The sequence below is a fragment of the Solanum tuberosum genome, unplaced genomic scaffold (genome assembly GCF_000226075.1).
Source record: "Solanum tuberosum cultivar DM 1-3 516 R44 unplaced genomic scaffold, SolTub_3.0 scf00145, whole genome shotgun sequence".
In the NCBI taxonomy this organism is placed as follows: Eukaryota; Viridiplantae; Streptophyta; class Magnoliopsida; order Solanales; family Solanaceae; genus Solanum; species Solanum tuberosum.
This window is the reverse complement of record NW_006239069.1, coordinates 73055-91945: the sequence shown is the minus strand read 5'-3', so window position 1 is coordinate 91945 and position 18891 is coordinate 73055.

Below are 18891 nucleotides of genomic sequence, written 5' to 3'. Positions count from 1 at the left end.
ACTTTTTGCATTTTAGGTTCCTGGATAGTGACAAACTTAACTACGTGACTTATATTTTTTTTTCATTCGAGGACGAATGTTTCTAAGGAGGGAAGGATGTAACACCCCAACTTTCCAAAACGTCTAAATTAACTCGTATCCTCGTGGAAAGACAAGGAAGGTGAGTAATAAATTAAAAATGAATTGGTATCTAATATTTTAAGTGTTCAAGGGTTGTATCTCAAATTTTGAAGTTAAGTAAGTGGCAAAATAAAAGTTGGTGAAAGTTATCGTAAGTTCCTTTTTAGAGATTTGTCTAAAATTTGGGTCAAATGTCTTGGATATTTTCTCCCAATATATAAAGAGTTATAAGTCCAATAACCCATTAAATCGAAGGCCTACAAGTCTAGTTTTCAACGCACAAAACCCCGTATCAAACCGACATCAGAGCAAAAAGTTATGAGAGTTTTACTAGGGAATGCCGGGGCAGAATCCGGGTCGGATCCGGGTTGGGTAAAAAATATGGTATGTCGGCTTATTTAACATTTTAAGCCATGAAAACATTCCATTTCAGTTCCAAAACTAGAGAGAAATCTTAAGAGAGAGTTCCTATGGAGTTATAGCATGATGAAGTTATTGGTGTTTCTTCAAGGTTTACACTTGGTTAACTAAGATGCGTACTAGTTGTGTATATATAGTATTTGCGAAGCTTAGGACATACGGAACAACTTTTGTGAAGGATCTATGGTCTTTCGAGCGTTCATTGGAAAGGTCCTGGCAGATGACCAAGTAGGCCTCCTCAGCAGCAGGATTGACTTTTATCCGGTTGGCTTGCCCCTTTCCTCCGGAGCTGCCAGAGTTGCGAGGTTTGTTACATTTTGTTGTATATATCTTTATGGGTAGGCTGGGGACCTGTCCCGCTAATCTTTACTACTCTTAGAGGCTTGCAGACTAGTGTGTGGGTGTATAGCTACGTTATGGCCATACTGGCCTATGTTGTTGGTTTCCTGAAGCCTGTAAGATGTTTGATGTATTGTATTGATATATACCTGCTTTTTAGTTTTGGTATAGATATCATGGTGGCCTCGACAATACAATCAGGACTTCTGTGCTAGTTGGTTATTTATTTATATGATCTCCTGGGAGTTGTTGTTTCTTTTATAGATCAGTTGACAGGGGCCTTGCCGGCAGAGGTCTTTGTTTTAAGCCGAGATATACTTGTTTGTTTTCTTGATTGTGTGTGGCTGTCATGCGCTAGTAGCAAATGGTTCAGCAGGGTCGACTCGGGCCTTAGTTTTGGCATTAGGAGCCAGTTGCGCCCCTCGAGTTTGGGCGTGACAATCAGCTTCAAGTATCCCTTCGAACGTTCCCTACGATAGAAACAACTATCGCTAAGCATAAAGCTTAGTGGTGAAAAAACTATATACGTGGAGCCGCTAGATTCACCAAGTTACCTTTCAAAAGTCATGGGCAGCACAATTGAAACATAATAAATAAATCAAGTAAACAATAAATTAAAGGTATCAACTTCTATATTTAAAGATCCAAGTGTCAAGAACGCTCATAGCACCATTTCCCAAGAGATCCAATACCAAGGCTCACCCAATATATACATCATACCGTCACACCCAGCATAACCAAGTATCAACAAGGACCAAAGCCCTGTATCAAGAAGGACCGAAGCCCGGTATCAAGAAGGATCAAAGCCCAATAATCAAGAGAATCAAGAACCATATTAAAAATGGCTTCCTAGTTCATACTTAAAATGGACAACTTCCATACTTAAGACGAACCAAAAATCCAGAGTCAAGATGGAAAATAATCTGAATCAATAGGCATGCCAATAGCGGCAAAATCAAATCCACAAGAAGGACAAAGTCCCAACAAGAATGCCAAGTGATCAAGCAATCCGTACAAATGGGCGAGTTACACAAGTGTCTTGAAAGTCTCAGAGAATATCAATACGACAATACACTGTGACAAGAAGTAACTAAGGTATCGAGATAACCCTTCAATTATACAAGAAGATAACAAGAGTACAAGAACACGTTTATACCCAAATCTCGGGCTTTATCATAGAAACAGTCCAACAAAACTTCAAGAACTCAAACCGTAGCCCGACATCGTATCAAGGTTCTCAACTTGTACACGATTATATATAACCTTAAAAATATAATTAAATAACTTCTTTAAATTCTATTAGCTCAAAAATGTTGACGTAAAACAGGATCATCATCACAAGTAAGCCTGGCATGTACAAATACAACTATCCTCCCAAAACAGTGAATCTGTCCAGCCTGGTACCTGAAGTCGCAACTTAGATTTGTAAAGGAAAAACGTAAAACTGGACTTGATATCCTTCATGAAAGATGTAGGTACATCTCTAAAGGTTGCAAATAAATAAGAATCACCGCAAAATATATTTTGTACAAAAAGATATATTCAAAACACTAACAGTTGATCATACAGGATTTCAATTTCCAAATTCTGGACAAAACTGGCCCTATGTTGCGTCACATATTCCGAATCCATAACAGCTACATTAGAGTTTTAAATAAACATAAGAGTTGTAGGTATCCGAATTAGCTTTCGAAATCATATTTATTCACTGTAAACAAAGTTCTAGAGAACGAGATATGCATAAATTACCATACACTATCCAGCTCAGAAACAGATTTCATCACTTACCAAAGAGAAAGGTGTGTCTCGAATTCCAGCCAAAGGACCAAGGTTTTCTTGAAATTTTGTGTGTAATCTCATTAGAGGAAGTTCTACCCATTTCTTAGAGTTAAGGAACTCCCCAATTCTTATAGATGAGGTGTGAAAATATATATTATCAAAGTGATGTTTATCACTTACTAGATATAGCCAAAAGTCAAAGTTGGTTTCCCAAAAGTATACATATATCCCAATATGTATATAGCTCACCTCCCTTCCAAGTTATAAATAATTCCAATTAGAAAATTTCATACATACCCCAATACAACACCTTAAATTATGATCACAATTATGTTAAGCAAGTTTGCAAATATCATAAAATTTCAAGTTCCCAAAATGAGATTTAAACATTTGTAGTAATTAAGCAATGGTATATCAACAACTGACTCTTGGTTAGCATTTAGGGGTGTTGCACATCTAGCTCGAAAGAGTGGATGAATTAAGGTGTGGGTTGTTCTTCATTGTTATGTTTGTTGATGTTCAAAAGAAATCACCAGATTCGAGATAATTGCTCAAGAGAAAGCTATCTCCCTTATAGTCTAGCCTACCCACTGATTTTTGGCCTATTTACTAGTTGTTTCAATTACACATATATCAAAATTTTCCTATAATCGATCACATCCCGAGAATTCCTCTCATTATTGTTATTTCAATTTGTTTGTGATTGTGTTGTAGTTGATAATTGCAAACTAAAACCTCCCCCCATCTGACATTCGTGTCACCCCTTTTTATTTGTTTCATTTCTTTTTTGATAATTTTTATTCCTATATCTAGTTAGATCACATTCGTACTTCTTAATTGAATTTGATTACGTACCGCTCCCTGTGGGATTCGACCCCAACTCATTTGTTTTGGTTTTATATTGCTTAATGACCATTTACACCTAGAATTGGATGAAGTGTGCTTTAGACGTTAACATTCATCAAAATGGTTTCACTGCCAGGAAGTGGTGTTGTTTAAAATTCTTTTAGTGAAGTTGAATTGTGATCTTTTTAGTTATAGTTGAATCTACTTATTTTTGTTTTTGGTTTTATGGTGCTTATGTTAAACAGACGAGAAGATGAGTGTTAACGGAAGTAATGGTAGCCAAGTGGGCCACCAAGATGATGTTGGAAACCTTAATGATGTAAATGACCCAAACGTCAATGACCCAAACCAAGTGGGTAGTGTTGGTGCCATTCGTTTACCTCCGGCTGAAGGAAATGCGATTTTTCACATCACAAGCACAATGCTTCAGCTCCTACAATTAAAAGGATTGTTTAGGGGGTTGGCTCATGAGGATCCCCATGAGCATATCAGGAATTTCATGGATGTTTGTGGACCGTTCTCGCAAGAATCATTTCGTCTCAGGTTGTTTCCTTTCTCTTTGATGGGTGAAGCTACTAAATGGTTGACTGAGTTACCAAGGGACTCTATCACCTCTTGGGAAGAGCTGACCATAACATTTCAAGTGCGATTCTTTCCCCCATTGAAGATGATGACTCTTAGGGATGGCATCCAAGGTTTCAAACATTTGGAAGGTGAGCCAATCCATGAGACATGGTTAAGATTTAAGAAGTTGGTGCTTCAATTCCCAACTCATGGACTTCTAGATAATGTGTTGCTGCAACAGTTCTATAGGAGCCTCGATTCGGTAAACAAAAGAGTGGCTGACCAACTCTCTCCTGGTGGTAAAATGCAGCAGCCATATGCAGTGGCATCCCAACTCCTTGATTGGATGACCAATATCAACAGGGCATGGTACACTCGTGAAGACCAAGTTTCTCCTCTTACTTTCAAAATGACAAAAGAGCAGATCGAAAAGGATCAAGAGAGAGACCAAAACATGGCCAAAATGATGACTCAACTAGATATCTTGGCTAAAAATGTCATGGGTGTTGGTGCAAGGAGTGTTAATGTTGTGGGTGTTGGTGTAGTAAACCCCGATGAAGCAAAATTTGAGGCATTGTACAAAGAGGAAACAAACTTCCTAGCCAATCAAGGAGGAGGTTATCGTGCAAACTACCCAAGACTGGGTGGAAATCAAGGATGGAATTGAGATGAAGGCTGGAGAGACCGTTACAGAGAATGGCGTGATCGTAACGCCACTTGGAAAGAAAGAGAGGGGAAAAGGATAGGTATGTTCCTCCCCATGAGCGTCAAAAGCCCAAGGATTCCGAAGGTGGCCTAACAAAAGACATGCTCTCATGCATTCTCAACAAAGTTGAAGGGTCTGACAACGTGTTAAAAGAGATGAAAGAGGATGTCTCGACTCTCAATTAGACGGTTACTTCTCATTCAGTCTCTATTAAGCAACTGGAGACCCAAATGGGACAAATATCTTTGCATTTGAATCTAAGAAAACAAGGGGGGTTGCCTAGTGACACAATGGCAAACCCCAAAAATAAAGCTTGAATGGGTACTTTCGTCGTGCCACGACGTTAACTAAGACACTTCTTGGGAGGCAACCCAAGTTTTTAATGCTTTGATTTTTAATTTTGAATAACGGGTGTTGATTGTGTAGGTTGAAAAGTGTAGAGTGTTAGAAAATGGGCATTTTGGCGAGCCAAAAGTCCAGTCGGCGACACACTGAATAGGTTGGCGAACCCTACTTTGACCGCCGTTGGACCCACCAAGCCTGAAGTGGATGTTTGTAAAACTCGACTGGCTAATTGCTTAATCGACGACACGCCGAATAGGTCGGTAAGCCCAATTTTATCCGCCATTTGGATCCCCAAATTCCCAGGAGGTCCTGTAAAACTCGACAAGGTAAAGTACCACTCGGCGCATCGCTGAGTGGTTCGACGTAGATGACTTACTCCACCAAAAAGGCCACGAACTGAAAGGTCTTAAAGGCCAAACGGTTTAAAATTTAAAATCTTTCATATTCTCTGATTTCTAACCCCGTGCACTTTCACCCAAACTTGAAATCTTCAATAGTTTATTGCTTTTAACTTGTGTTCTTGCATGGAATCGTGTTTGGAATTGGAATACTTTGCCGCCTACGTTTCAACTTCTAAATTCGAAATACATGTCGGTTTTCCGAACCCCATACTCTTATTTTGTAGTTAAACTCAAATGAAATAAGTAATTGTATGTTGATGTGTGTTAGATAACTGCTTTAATCGTATTTCATGTGTCAGATTGCTTGTAATGTGTATGAACTGGTGCATAAATGTTTAAATCGATGATTTTCCATAGTTTGTGCATTAAAATTGGTCCTAAATTTTTGGGTTGCGGTAATTTTGTATTGGGTCTAGTTGGGTGAAGTCTAAGTAACCCCGAGTTATGCTAGATGATGTAATTTTCCCAATGATGGAGTGTTTGACGTAATTCTTAATGGGAAAAGTCATCAAATAGCCAATTTTGGCCAAATCGGGGGAAGTCTGAGTACCCCGAAGGAATGGATCATATGGTTCTGGTACTAATTTCTTGGTGTGTGTGTTTTATTTTGAATTCGGGGGCTGCGGGTTTGATTTTGGGAATTGGGGTTGAAAACTGGCATGTTGGCCCATTTGGCGAGCTGCGTCGAGCTCGCCGAGTGGTTTGGTGGTTCGCCAAACTCCCCCTTTGATCGTCTTTAATTTCATCTTTTGACTTAGTTGATTCTGTAACTTTTGGTGAGAAGCCTGATCCCGCCGAGTTCACTCGATCACTCACCGAAAGGTTCCTGAGATCACCGTTTCTGCGCCCCTAACCCTTAAAATGTATTGTCATATTCGGCGGGATAGTCTAAGCTCGCCAATTGGTGTAGGCAATTTGCCGAAGGGCCAAGAACATTGCTGACATGCCTTTATTCTGGAATTTTTTTTACCTGATCCTTTCGGCGAGCCCGATCTAGCTCGCCCAAGCAACTCGCCGACTGGTTCGGCGAGTCTTTCTGCAGCTTGATTTCGACAATTTTCTTGAACAATTTCTAACACTTTTCGATGTGTTTTGCAGATATGGCTAGAACTAATTTGGATGATAGTGGCATTCTGCCCCAAAAAAGGGCACGTGGTATTGTGATAAATGAGACAAATGCAAGGTGCCCGTAGTTGAAAGGCTGGAGCACAACTTCAACAGTGATGGGGAATCCTTTGATTCTCAGGATTCACTCTTTGAGCCTGAGGATGATCAATTACTACAGACCCGGCGAGCACAGATTCATGCAAAAGATCATCAAGATCCATCTATGATTTCGGAGCCGACCTCTCCAAATGTAGATTCAATGCCAGCTCCGGCACAAACGGTGGTTCCTGCACCACCAGTTCAAGGTCCTCATCCCCGGTTACTCAACCGGTTAAAGGCCTAGGGATTGAGGACCATTCTAGAAGAAAAGAGGTTGTCATGGATGGTGTAGTGGACAGATACCCAAATGTGTGGGACACTCTCCGGTTCCACAGGTTCGAGATCTTCACCAGGCCCTGTGGCCCATACATTCCTACATGGATCTGGGATTTTTACACTGCTTACAGTGACCTGGTACCAAAGGAAAAGAAGAAGGCTAGTGCCTTCAGACCGGTAGAGTTCGTGATAGTCCGAGGGAGGATGGTGAAATGAAGCAGTGATGATATTAATGTTTTGTTCGATAGGGCTGTAGGCTTTGAGCACGAGTACTAGAGGATGACTACTTCATAAACCCTAGATGACCTAAAGGGCTGGCTAGGACCCCTCATTTCTGACACCACCTCGAGGTTTAACTTGGGGTTGATTATAGAGCAAGAGATGGCCATGAGCACCAAACAGCGCCAACCGTCTCTTCCATTTCTAGTACTCATTACAGAGTTATGTCATTGGACTGGAGTTCCTCGTGATGAGAAGAGGGATGTTGAGGTTACACCCACATCTTCCACCGACATCCGGCGCATCGAGGCCGAGTACACACGGGACGAGGCTGATAGGAGGAAATCAGCTCTGGTGGATACATCCCCGGAGGTTGATAATGATTTTTTACCTGTAGAGGCAACCTTGCCTACTCCGGTCTTTGCGCCTTCACGTACATCTACTTCCACTCCTTCCCAGACCCCGAATTCTTTTGCTACTTCCCAGCCCCCTAGAGTTGTTGCTAGTACCACTGATTTGAGGACTCCGATCACTCAGTCCATGCTCCTCAATATGGAGCACCTAGCCTATTCTGTCGATGTGCGGTCTTCCCGGCTAGGGGCTTAGGTACCCTAGATGATTGAGAGAGCCATCAAATGCCTAATTTGTGCCATAAACTAATGTTAAAGCCTTGATTTTCAAGTATATGGATTGAGGAACAAAGCAAGGACACTAACAGGCAAAAAGGAACAAAACAAACTGAAGAAGTGAACAAAGGCGAACCTGATGATCGCCAAGATCACTTGGCAAATCGTTGAGTGGCTATTTCGACCGCGTAAAGTTCAAGTGTGCCAGCCCTGGGGAAGAAACCAAGTCGGCGATAGGAAAGGGGCAGTCGATGAGTCGCCGAGCAGTTTCGGGATGCAAAGAGTGATTGCCCAAAGTTACAAAACTTGATGATGCCGAAAGCTAAGGAAAAAAGGCAATGAAAGAGAGCAAAAGGCGGTTTGCAAAACCACTCGGCGAACCCGACTAACCTCGCCTAATGGCCCTTCGTGGCTTATTTTTGGCAACTATAAATTAGATTTTGAATAGCTAATTTTATATGCTGAGTTAGTTTAGAACAGTTCTCTTTGGAGTTTTTTATAGTTTCTTAGTAGACTTGAAGCTTTTGGAGACTCAATTTGGAGATTTTGCAAGTGGGTTTCGAATTTTCTGCAAATTGAAGCATTGTAAAGGCTTAATTACTCTTACCCAGTTGATGGCTAATCAATTTGGTAACCTTTTTAACTCTTTTATGATGTTTGGCTAAAACCCCAATTCTAGGGGTGTGATCATGTGATTATGGGTTGAATTAGTTTATGGGTATTGTTCATTACTAGTTTAAATGTTATATTGAAGTGGGTTTAATCATTCGTTGTGGTTTAATTTATGAATTGTAGTTTCAAATGCAGTTCTAACCTTGGGTTCTTAGCTTTCTCGAGAGAAAGGTTTTAGAACTAAGATTATTGATTAGTGATTTGTAGGTATTGGGTTGAGCTGGGTTCAGCTCGAGAGAGTGAATCCTAAACCCAATCCTACCCATCCAGCTTGAAAGAGTGGATGAATTAAGGTGTGGGTTGTTCTTCATTGTTATGCTTGTTGATGTTCGAAAGAAATCACCTGATTCGGGATAGTTGTTCGAGAGAAAGCTATCTCCCTTATAGTCTAGCCTACCCATTGATTTTTAGTCTATTTACTAGTAGTTTCAATTACCCATATATAGAAATTTGCCTATAATCGATCACATCCCGAGAATTCCTCTCCTTATTGTTATTTCAATTTGTTTGTGACCGTGTTGTAGTTGATAATTGCAAACTAACCCCCCCTCCCCAATCCCCTTTTTATTTGTTTGATGTCTTTTTCGATAATTTCTATTCCTATATCTAATTAGATCACATTCGTACTTCTTAATTGAATTTGAACACGTACCGCTCCCTGTAGGATTTGACCCCAACTCATTTGTTGGGTTTTATATTGCTTAACAACCGTTTACACCTAGAATCGGATGAGGTGTGCTTGAGACGTTAACATTCATCACTTAGCTTCAAGAACGTGACGAATCCTTGCTTCTTCTCCTCCTTTCTCCTCTTCTTTTTTTTTTCTCTCAAAATCCTAACTTAATTTTGTGAAGTGTAAACTGAACCAATTCAGTTTAGACCCCAACTTAATTACCCAAAATGAATTTAATTAAAGGGCAATGAAAAGACCATAATACCCTTCTAAAATTCGGTTTTGACTTTCCTTATCTAGACAGCTCAACTTTGAATGGCCATATCTATCTCATACGAACTTGAAATCGAGAAAACTCAGCGGCGTTGGAAAGATAATTCAAAGATCTTACGGTATCTGGTAGTACACCTAACTCATCCTAATCTAAGATTTATAATCGTTTGAAGTTGACCCTAAACTCAAGCTTAACATAACTTGAACAAATTTCCATATTTTTTTCATTCTTTCCAAAAATGACTCTTTCTAATTTTAGATCTTTCACTTAGTGAGGTGTTACATATTTGGCAATGCTTTACTGAAAATTAGAGGAATTCTGAGTACGTTGGGATAGATTAGCATATGGGTAGCTTGTAAAATTGTTTGGGTGTTGGGTAGTATTGCATTTTTGAAAAATAGGCATTGGGCTGAAATTACCTGTTCGACGGGCTTGTCTAAGCTTGCCAAGGTGATTAGGTAAATCGTTGAGTAAGCCCCTATTGCCTTTTGAGTTTGAATTTGTGACTTTGGTCCCGATAAATTCGGTGATCGTGTCTTAGCTCACCAAAACCAACTCGACAGATCACCGAGTTGGAGTTGACATCGCCCTTATGCCTAGTCCAAATTTGTCCCATTCATTGGGCTTGTCATAGCTTGTTGAAACCATCACGGCAGATTGTGTTGTTAGAGTTGACACCACCTGTCATGCCGGAGTGAAATTGCATTTTGTTTTGTCAACTTCGGTGGGCTCACTTGAGCTTGCCTAAACTGTTAGGAGAATTCTTTTTCCATTTGGCGAGCCTTAGAAGATAGTTTTAACTTTGATTCTTATGTACTTCTTTTCACTAACCTTCATCCAATCTCTATTTTGAATCATTGTAACATGCAGAAAATGAGAAAATCTAAAGGCAAAAGAGTGATGTCCTCTGACTCTGAGCACGAGTATCCTCCCCCAACCTCCTCCTAAAAGAAATAGGGGGATTTCAATGAATGAACATTCTAAGAAACAACAGACCACTCTGCACGCCTATATGTGTGTGAGTGAACCCCAATAGAAGGTGGTGGCAAAGAAGAGGACAGACATTTAGTCCAAGTTGCCTCAAAACCCCACCACAAATTTGAGTACCTCTGGAGTGCTCCCAGTCATAGCTCCAAGAGCCCTAAATTGGCTCAAAGCAGCGGGGGAGCGAACAATTCTTGAGGAAAGGCGTTTATTGACGGACAGAGTAATAAGAAATTACTCGACCATATGGCACACAATCAAGTTCTATTAATTTAAGTGATTCACTTGATCTCGACCCCCATATGTCCTGGCATGGGTTCATGAGTCCTATGCCATTTATACAAAGTCGTTCCCCAAGAAGAGAAAGGGCGTTATGTTGAAACCCCTTGAGGGAGTCGAAGTCCTTGGGAAAAAGGTGCAATGTCATGCGAGCTCCATTAATGAAATTTTGGGCACGAAAGGCAGCAGGACCGACATGTACAAGTTAAGGATGAACAACAAATTGGATGTCCTAATGGGATGGTTGGTACCATTAATCTCTGACACTACTCCCTCATGTATGGCATATAGGGCAAGAATTGAGAAAAAAGATATCAACATCATCGCTCGATTTTGGTTCGGGTTCATAAGTAGCAATCTAATGCCATCCTAGAATAAGTCTATCCTCCGGTATCCAAAGGTCGTATTGGTTAGTAATATTAACGTCTGGGAGGAGATCTGTGTTAGTGCTATTATAGAGGAGGAAATGCTCATGCAAGCACAATAGAAGAAAACTTCCCTTCTTTTTCCCGTTTTGATCACACAACTATGTGAGGCAGCCATAGTGTCATTCAGGGAGAGATCTCACATTCGGTTGACCCCAGCCTCGTCAACTGACATTAGAACAATAAAGGTTGATTACATGAGGGACAATGCGGACATAAGGAATCCACCACCATCTGACACCACACGATTAGTGGATCTCGCTACTCTTGAGCCTGATGCTACTCATCCCTCTCCTTCTTTGGATCTTACAGGTATCACCCTACCCTCGTTTGTGCATTTATCTTCAACAATACCTTCCACTTAGACTACACCTCCCCCTGCATCTCAACCTCCTTTCACTCAGGATTTAATTTATTAGATGGGCAACCTTGCTTATTCTGTAGATGCTAAGGCAACTAAACTTGAGAAAGAGATTCCTAAGTTTATTGCTAGGGCGATTGAGGATTGTGAGACACTGGGCCATTCTAGCTTCATATAGGGATAGGTTGGACGACCTAACAGGTACGATTGAGGAGAGAGAGCAATGTGACGGCAGTTCTGCCGGCTTATCTGAGATGAGGAGTAACATAGATGCTCTTAGGGTAGATGTAGACCAATTGAAGTCCATTGATATTTCCATGTTATAGGGTGAGGTTACCTGGCCTGACATGCCCAAAGTGGTACTTCCCACTGAGCCGAAAGATGATTGGCCTATTGGGGTTGCTGAGCAGCCAACAGTTAATGATGTTGAGGGATTGATGATAAGGCTAAGGATGATGCAATTGAAGAGACTTGTCACTACCCGAGCCTACACCCTGGACGTGGCCGGCACTCAAGAACCATTGATGGTCCCCAAGCGAACCCTCATCCTGGCTGACTACAAGCGGAAGACTAACTCAAGCATACAAAAGCTTAAAACTGAATCAAATTCAATAAACTCAACTTTTACAATAATCTGAACAAGATCCGAGCCTACACCCCGGAGGTGGCCGACACTCGAGAACCATTGTTGGTCCCTAATCGAACCCTCATCTTGGTTGACTACAAGCGGAAGACTAACTCAAGCATACAAAAGCTTAAAACTGAATCAAATTCAATAAACTCAACTTTTACAATAATCTGAACAATACTCAATAGATGAACTCAGAGTTTGTAAAAAAAAACTCAAAGAATACATACTGAAAACTACTCAATGTTGTCTATCTATGAAGCCTCTACTATTACAGAAAGATATCGGCACAAGACCCACGACATCTCAAAACTACTAACAGTAAGCTAAAGGTGAAATCCTCCGAAATATAAAAAGGCTCACCAAAGCTGATTGTATCACGTGACCTCAACGAAACGCCTGTTGATGATCCTGAATACCTGTATCTTCATCATGAAATGATGCAGGCCAAATGGTTCAGTACATGGAATGTACGAGCATGTAAGGGGAATTCTAAAGCAGAAACATAAGCTTGAACGGATGGAAAAGAAACATACTTACCTCTTCTCAACTCATCTCAACTCAACTCAATGAAACATAGTTCTACTCAACTCAGAGAAAAAAGGGCTCAACTCAATAGTAAGATGCTCAACTCAGTGAACATAGTTCAACTCAACTTAGAGAAATAAGGGCTCAACTCAACAATAAGATACTCAACTCTATGAAACATAGTTCAACTTTGGACACTCAAGGATAAAGCAACAATAAAATATGCAATATATGAAAAGCTTTTAAAACAGTAGATAGCTTGTATGTAAAAATACAATAATAACTCATTTGTATGTAAAAATACATACAATATAACTATGTGGGAGATTCTCTAATCGACAACAATCACTATGAGCCATGTGATGATACAACGTCTAGCCCACGCTGCTAGAACTGTCCTATGATCCAACATCTTGCTCACGCTGCCAGAACTGTCCTATACCTTGTCAGGGTATAGAACTCCTCAACTAAGTGGATCCACTAGTCTATGCTAAAATCATTAAGGAATCATTTAAAAAGTATGACCCTTTTCTACCCATTCTGGCTACACAATTTTTGGAGAGTTTGAATTATCTGAACTCAAACTCGTCCCCATATCTGTGCTCAATACTACTACCAAAACATATCTAGCTCATATGTTTAAAAACATAACTCTTTCTATGTTTTGATATTATTACTCAAAAATCTTTCTCTTAAAAGAGATGGTACTCAAACTGCTCAAACCACTTTTGGAAATCTCAGTTTCCTCTCATCTTAAATGTAAAAACATTTACTCTTGGGGATGCTTAGTTCCCATATATCATTTTTTTTAAATGAACTCAGCTCTACTCTTCCTCAACTCAGTGATCAAGTCTTTAGAATAAGTTTTAAAATAATTTGTAAAAAAAAACTTCTTAAAATAGGGTTCATGCCGAATTAAGGACATGAACGACTCAATTCATGGTTTTCAATAACCATGCATATAATTCAATACTTGGAACTCAAAAACTCCAGAACTCAAAGAGTTAATCATACTACTCATCTCAAGAATGCTCAACTCAAAGGGTTCATGCGGAATTACGGGCATGAACTACTCAACTCAAGGGCTGAATGATACTTCTCATCTCAAGACTGCTCGACTCATAGGGTTCATGCGTAATTATGGGCATGAACTACTCAACTCAAGGACCTTCATGGGTAACATGTAGTAGTACCATGATTAGGACTATAATCCCAAAATGATTAGGAACTCAATACTCAAGACTTAGAACTTGAAGATACTACTCCTCTCAAAGAAAATCAAGTTATGGAGTTCACACGGAATTATGGGAATGAATGACTTTACTCAAGGATCTCAATGATAAAGTAGACTCGTGAATACATTCTCCTCCTTCTCCTGCTCACTTACTCAAGTCTTGAAACAATTTATAAGTGATTGTAGAAGACTCCTTGAAAAGACTCATAGGGACTTTCTCAAAATAACTCGAAAGAACTCTCAAGACTTAACTCTTAACTCTACCTTGAATTTGAATTATGAATTCAAGGTTATGAATGATTTCTCAATGTTTAGAAGTATTTTAGAGTGTTTATAATCAATAGGGATTGAAGGAACTATTTTAAAGAACTCAAATCGATAGTTGATCTCGAAGGATTCAAAATTTAACTCAAAGACTTTCTTGAACTCTACTCTTAACTCTTCCTTGAATTTAAACTATGAATTCAAGGACCGTGACTTGATATAGAGCATTTATTGATGATTGGATATAGGTTGGATAGTAAAAAATCACTAAGAGAGTGAAAACATGTTTTAAAATATCGAATACGGAACGAAGAACGGAGGCGAAAAGGACCTGACGTCCCTGGGGCAGCAATGGCGCACTGCACCAGCCCTCAGTTGACTGAGGCTGGTCTGGAGCGCACTGGAGGTGCAGGGCGCCAGCCCCTCAAGCGCAACAGGGACACGCCGCCCGAGCCACGTTCCAGACGAATTCGATGAACTTTTCTTCAATTTTTCCAGCCCTACCTTGTCTAAACTCAAATGATTTCCTCCAAAATCTTTTGTATCCTTAAACCCAACCTAATTACAGCGAATTCTACACCAAAAACCCACCAAGAACAACACTCATTCGCAACTCTCACCTCAAGAACTCAACAAGAACTTCATTATCAAAAACGAAGCACAAAACTTCAAGAACTCAACAAGATTATCAATATACTCAATCTCATCGATGAAATTCATAAAAGAAACTCATGATTGCTGTGTGGACAAACAAACCCAACACTATGGAATCTTACATACCTCTTAGGATAAAATCCTTGGCGAAATCCCTCCAAGAATCGCAAAAATCGTGAACGCTCTTCCTTTTCTCCTCTTTTCCTCATCTTGAACTCCTCTAAAAACCCTAAGCGTATTTTAGGAATAAATAAAACTGTTTCTAATCAGTTTAGACTCCTAAAACCTTACTAAAAACATTTAAATCCGATTGGGTAAAGAAAGGACCAAATACCCCTCATATTTTCGGGTAACTTTCCTTAATTGGACAGCCTGACTTCAAATGGGCATATATCCCTCATACAAGCTCAAAAATTAGCAAACTCAGCGGAGTTGGAAAGAGGATTCCAAGACCTTTCATTTGATATCTAATGAGTCTCCTAACTCATCATGTGTCGAAAGTTATGGTCGTTTGAACTTGACTCAAAACTGAAAAGAACTTAGGAATGACTTGAATGAACTCTCTTCTAAAACCCTAAGCGTATTTGGATTTATGAAAACTGACCCAAATCATATTTGTCCCCAAAATATTATTAAAATTCATTTTAAGCTGATTGGATAAGGAAAAGACAAAAATACCCCTCATATTTTTGGGTAACTTTCCTTAATTGGACAACCCGATTTCAAATAGGCATATCTCCCTCGTACGAGCTCAAAAATTGGCAAACTCAGTGGCGTTGGAAAGAGGACTCGAAGATCTTTCATTTGATATCTTATGTGTCTCCTAACTCATCTTGTGCTAAAAGTTATGATCATTTGAAGTTGACTCCAAACTTAGAAGAACCTAGGAATGACTTGAAGGAATTCTCTTTAGTTCTTTTTGGAACTCAAGGTGCTACATCCAGCGACCCTAAAACTTAAGAAAATTTAACATTCCTTCGTAAAATCCTACTTACTATGGAGAATGGTTTGAGTCTTAGCTCAAAAGTTTTCCAGGGTGTTACAAGACTCATGAGGATGAGTTTTGGAGAGAGGATGACTAGGTGATTGCTGAGACCTTAGCGGAGCTGCAGGATATAGATGAGTCAATGGTGAATGCTACTTTGGAGAGACTCACTTAGAGAGATCCACGGTTGGCACTAGTCGGGTCTGTTCTTCAGACTATGTTATTCCTCCCTCGATGTGCTAGGCATTGATGCCCCGATTGATGCTACATTCCTGCATCCTATTTCAGATGTGCCGGGTACTGATGCCCTAGATGATACCATCACCTCCGAGCCTCAGGATCAGTGTTCTTCACAGGCATAGCCTGTCAATGAGACTTTCCACTCATTCTGCTCCCATGCTTATATTTGAATTGCATGAAGGAAACTCCTAGATATTTTTTGGAGGGGTGAGGCTTTTGTGACTATATTCTCTTTTTGAATTGTATTTTGTTATTTTGTTTTTATTTCAGTTTTATTTTGAGATATTTTTGTTTTTATTATGATATTTGGTCGGTTTGATTTTATTTCTCTTAATCCATTTCCCAGTAAAAAAATTTAGTGTGAAAAGATTAAGATTGCTTAAAAATTCATTGTTAAAATTCGAGGATCGATTTGGTATAATATCAATGTCTTGGATAATGCTCGTGATGAGAAATGTGTTTTGTGTTAGTGTTTCAAGAAGAAATTAACATTTTATTACTTTTGAATGATCTTTTTTATTATTGTGTTGACTAGGTGCATATAGATGTCAGTATTTGCAATAAACATCGCGCGTAGGTTTCTCAATTCTGTAAGGCTGTGTTAAATGATTGTGTTTGAAGTGTCACGAGTGGTGAGATCCTACTTGAAATCATACTTTTTTATTCCAAGAATTTTCCTTTTTAGTCTAATTGTTTAGTCTTGGTAAAAGGCAGAAATGATCTTGGACACACATTTTGACAGGGATCCCAAAAACTTCATGCCTTTTGTGACCACCTTGTGAGGGAGTGAAACCTTGTTGGCACCATTTGAGTCTAAACCATTTGTTACCAACCTCATTGAAGCCTCTTTAGCCAAATATGACCCTAATTTCTCACCCATAAATCCTTTTCTAAGCATTGATTAGTTTGAATAGCCAATTTAGGCCAAAATCCTAAGTTTGGGGTATGGAAAGGAAGGAGTAAAGAAAGTAAAGTGAAAAAGAAAAGAGAAAAGTGAGACTCAATCTTGAAGTTTGCAAAAAGAAGGAACCCCTACTTATAAAAAAAAAAGTGAGCAAAAACATGAAAATGAAATGAAAAGGAAGGTCTCGATGAAATAAAAAGAGTTTGCAATAAATTGAGTGAAAAGTTGAGGTTTGAATCTCAAAATGAAAAGAATGAAAAGAACTTAAGAAGAGGAGAAGATGAGTACAACAATGCTTTGAAAAGGTGAAGTCACTGAGCCAAGTTGACCATACCTTTACCCTCAGCCCATTACAAGCCTAAAAGACCCTTGACATCTTGTTTAAATTAGGTTTTGTTATGATTGGAAAATATGGGAAAACATATGAGATGAAGCTTGCATGTACTCTCTTTCGGAGAGTGAGAGTTGTATTGATTCCTAACTTCTTTATTTATGTGCTTTGTGAGAGCATGAAATCATTTTTGATGTGAGGGAACTTAAATGTTTTTGTTGTAACATGGTTTTGCATTACTTAGAGAGCATGAGTGAGCTTGAGCTTGTATTGATACCGTCTAATCATCATTTGAAGATTCTTGAGCATGATCAAGATATTACATATATTTTTTAGTAGTCTTGTGGTGACACTTGCAAGTTAATTCTCATTGAGAACTGTTGTAGACACCCTTTTGAACTAATTGTGTTCTTGATTCACTTGAGGACAAGCAACAGTTTAGGCTGGGGGTGTTGATATGTGGTAGATTCCCACTCATTTGAGGCCTTTTTAGTTCAACAATTAGACTCCTCAATGTCTATTTATGTATTTATATGATGATATTTATGTGTTTTGTATCTATGAAGGCTAAAGGATAATGCAATGATGAATACATGAAAAAGAAGCCAAAACCATGGAAAGGAGTATAAGCTCTCAATTGGTAATCGCCTAACATAAAGGGTAGATCGCCCAATAGGCTAAACCATGCCCAATTTGACTGTGTGAAAGTTTAAAAGTATTCGGGGCAAGTCGGTGAACCAAAGTGGAAACGGTGATTCGCCAAACTCATTGGGTGAACTAGAAGTTCTATCGCCGAATGTGACATACTACTAAGTTAAAATGAAGGCGAAATGGGCGAACAAGGTGATAAATTAGTGATTCATCGAATGGGAAAGGTTGACTTAATCGAGTTCACCAACTAAAGTTCAAACACCTAAAGCCTAAAGCAAATGAAGGGCAAACTGAAGAGCAATCGATGAATCACCGAATTAGAAGAGTAAGCCCGACTAATGTCACCAAATGCGTCGTGCATGGAATTTCAAACTAATTTTTGGAGAAACTATTAATAGCTCAAAGGTGAGAGAATAAATGTATTAGAAATCAAAAGGAATAAATCTTTTCCATAATTCATTGTTATTATCTTGTAATTTTTTTGGATATTGATAAATTGAATCTTCACATAGTTTTGGGGTTGTTCAAACACTCTTGTAATTGACAATTGAGGGTTGAAATTGAAGTGTGTGTTGAAGATTATTACTTATCATCAACACAGTAATGGTTGAAAGCATCATTGGTATAATTTCTTTTCTTTTTATGATGCTTGGCTAAAATCCAAATCAATGAGGTGTAATTATGGAGTTGGGTGTTGATTTAATTTAGTAGATCTTGTGTGTTGCTCTATTTTATTGCTTTTCAACCATGAATTTGAGTTATTTAGCATGATTTTAATATATGGGTTAAGGTTGCAAACTTAATCCTATTTTAGATCTTCGATAGATGCTCAAAATAAATTTCAATTAAAGTAAATTGCTTGATGCACGCAATTTAGGTTTAATTTTATAGTTTGCTCAAAAGAGAAATTTTGATTCAATTCTAGCTGTCAAATCTGCTCGAAAGAGAGATTTTAGT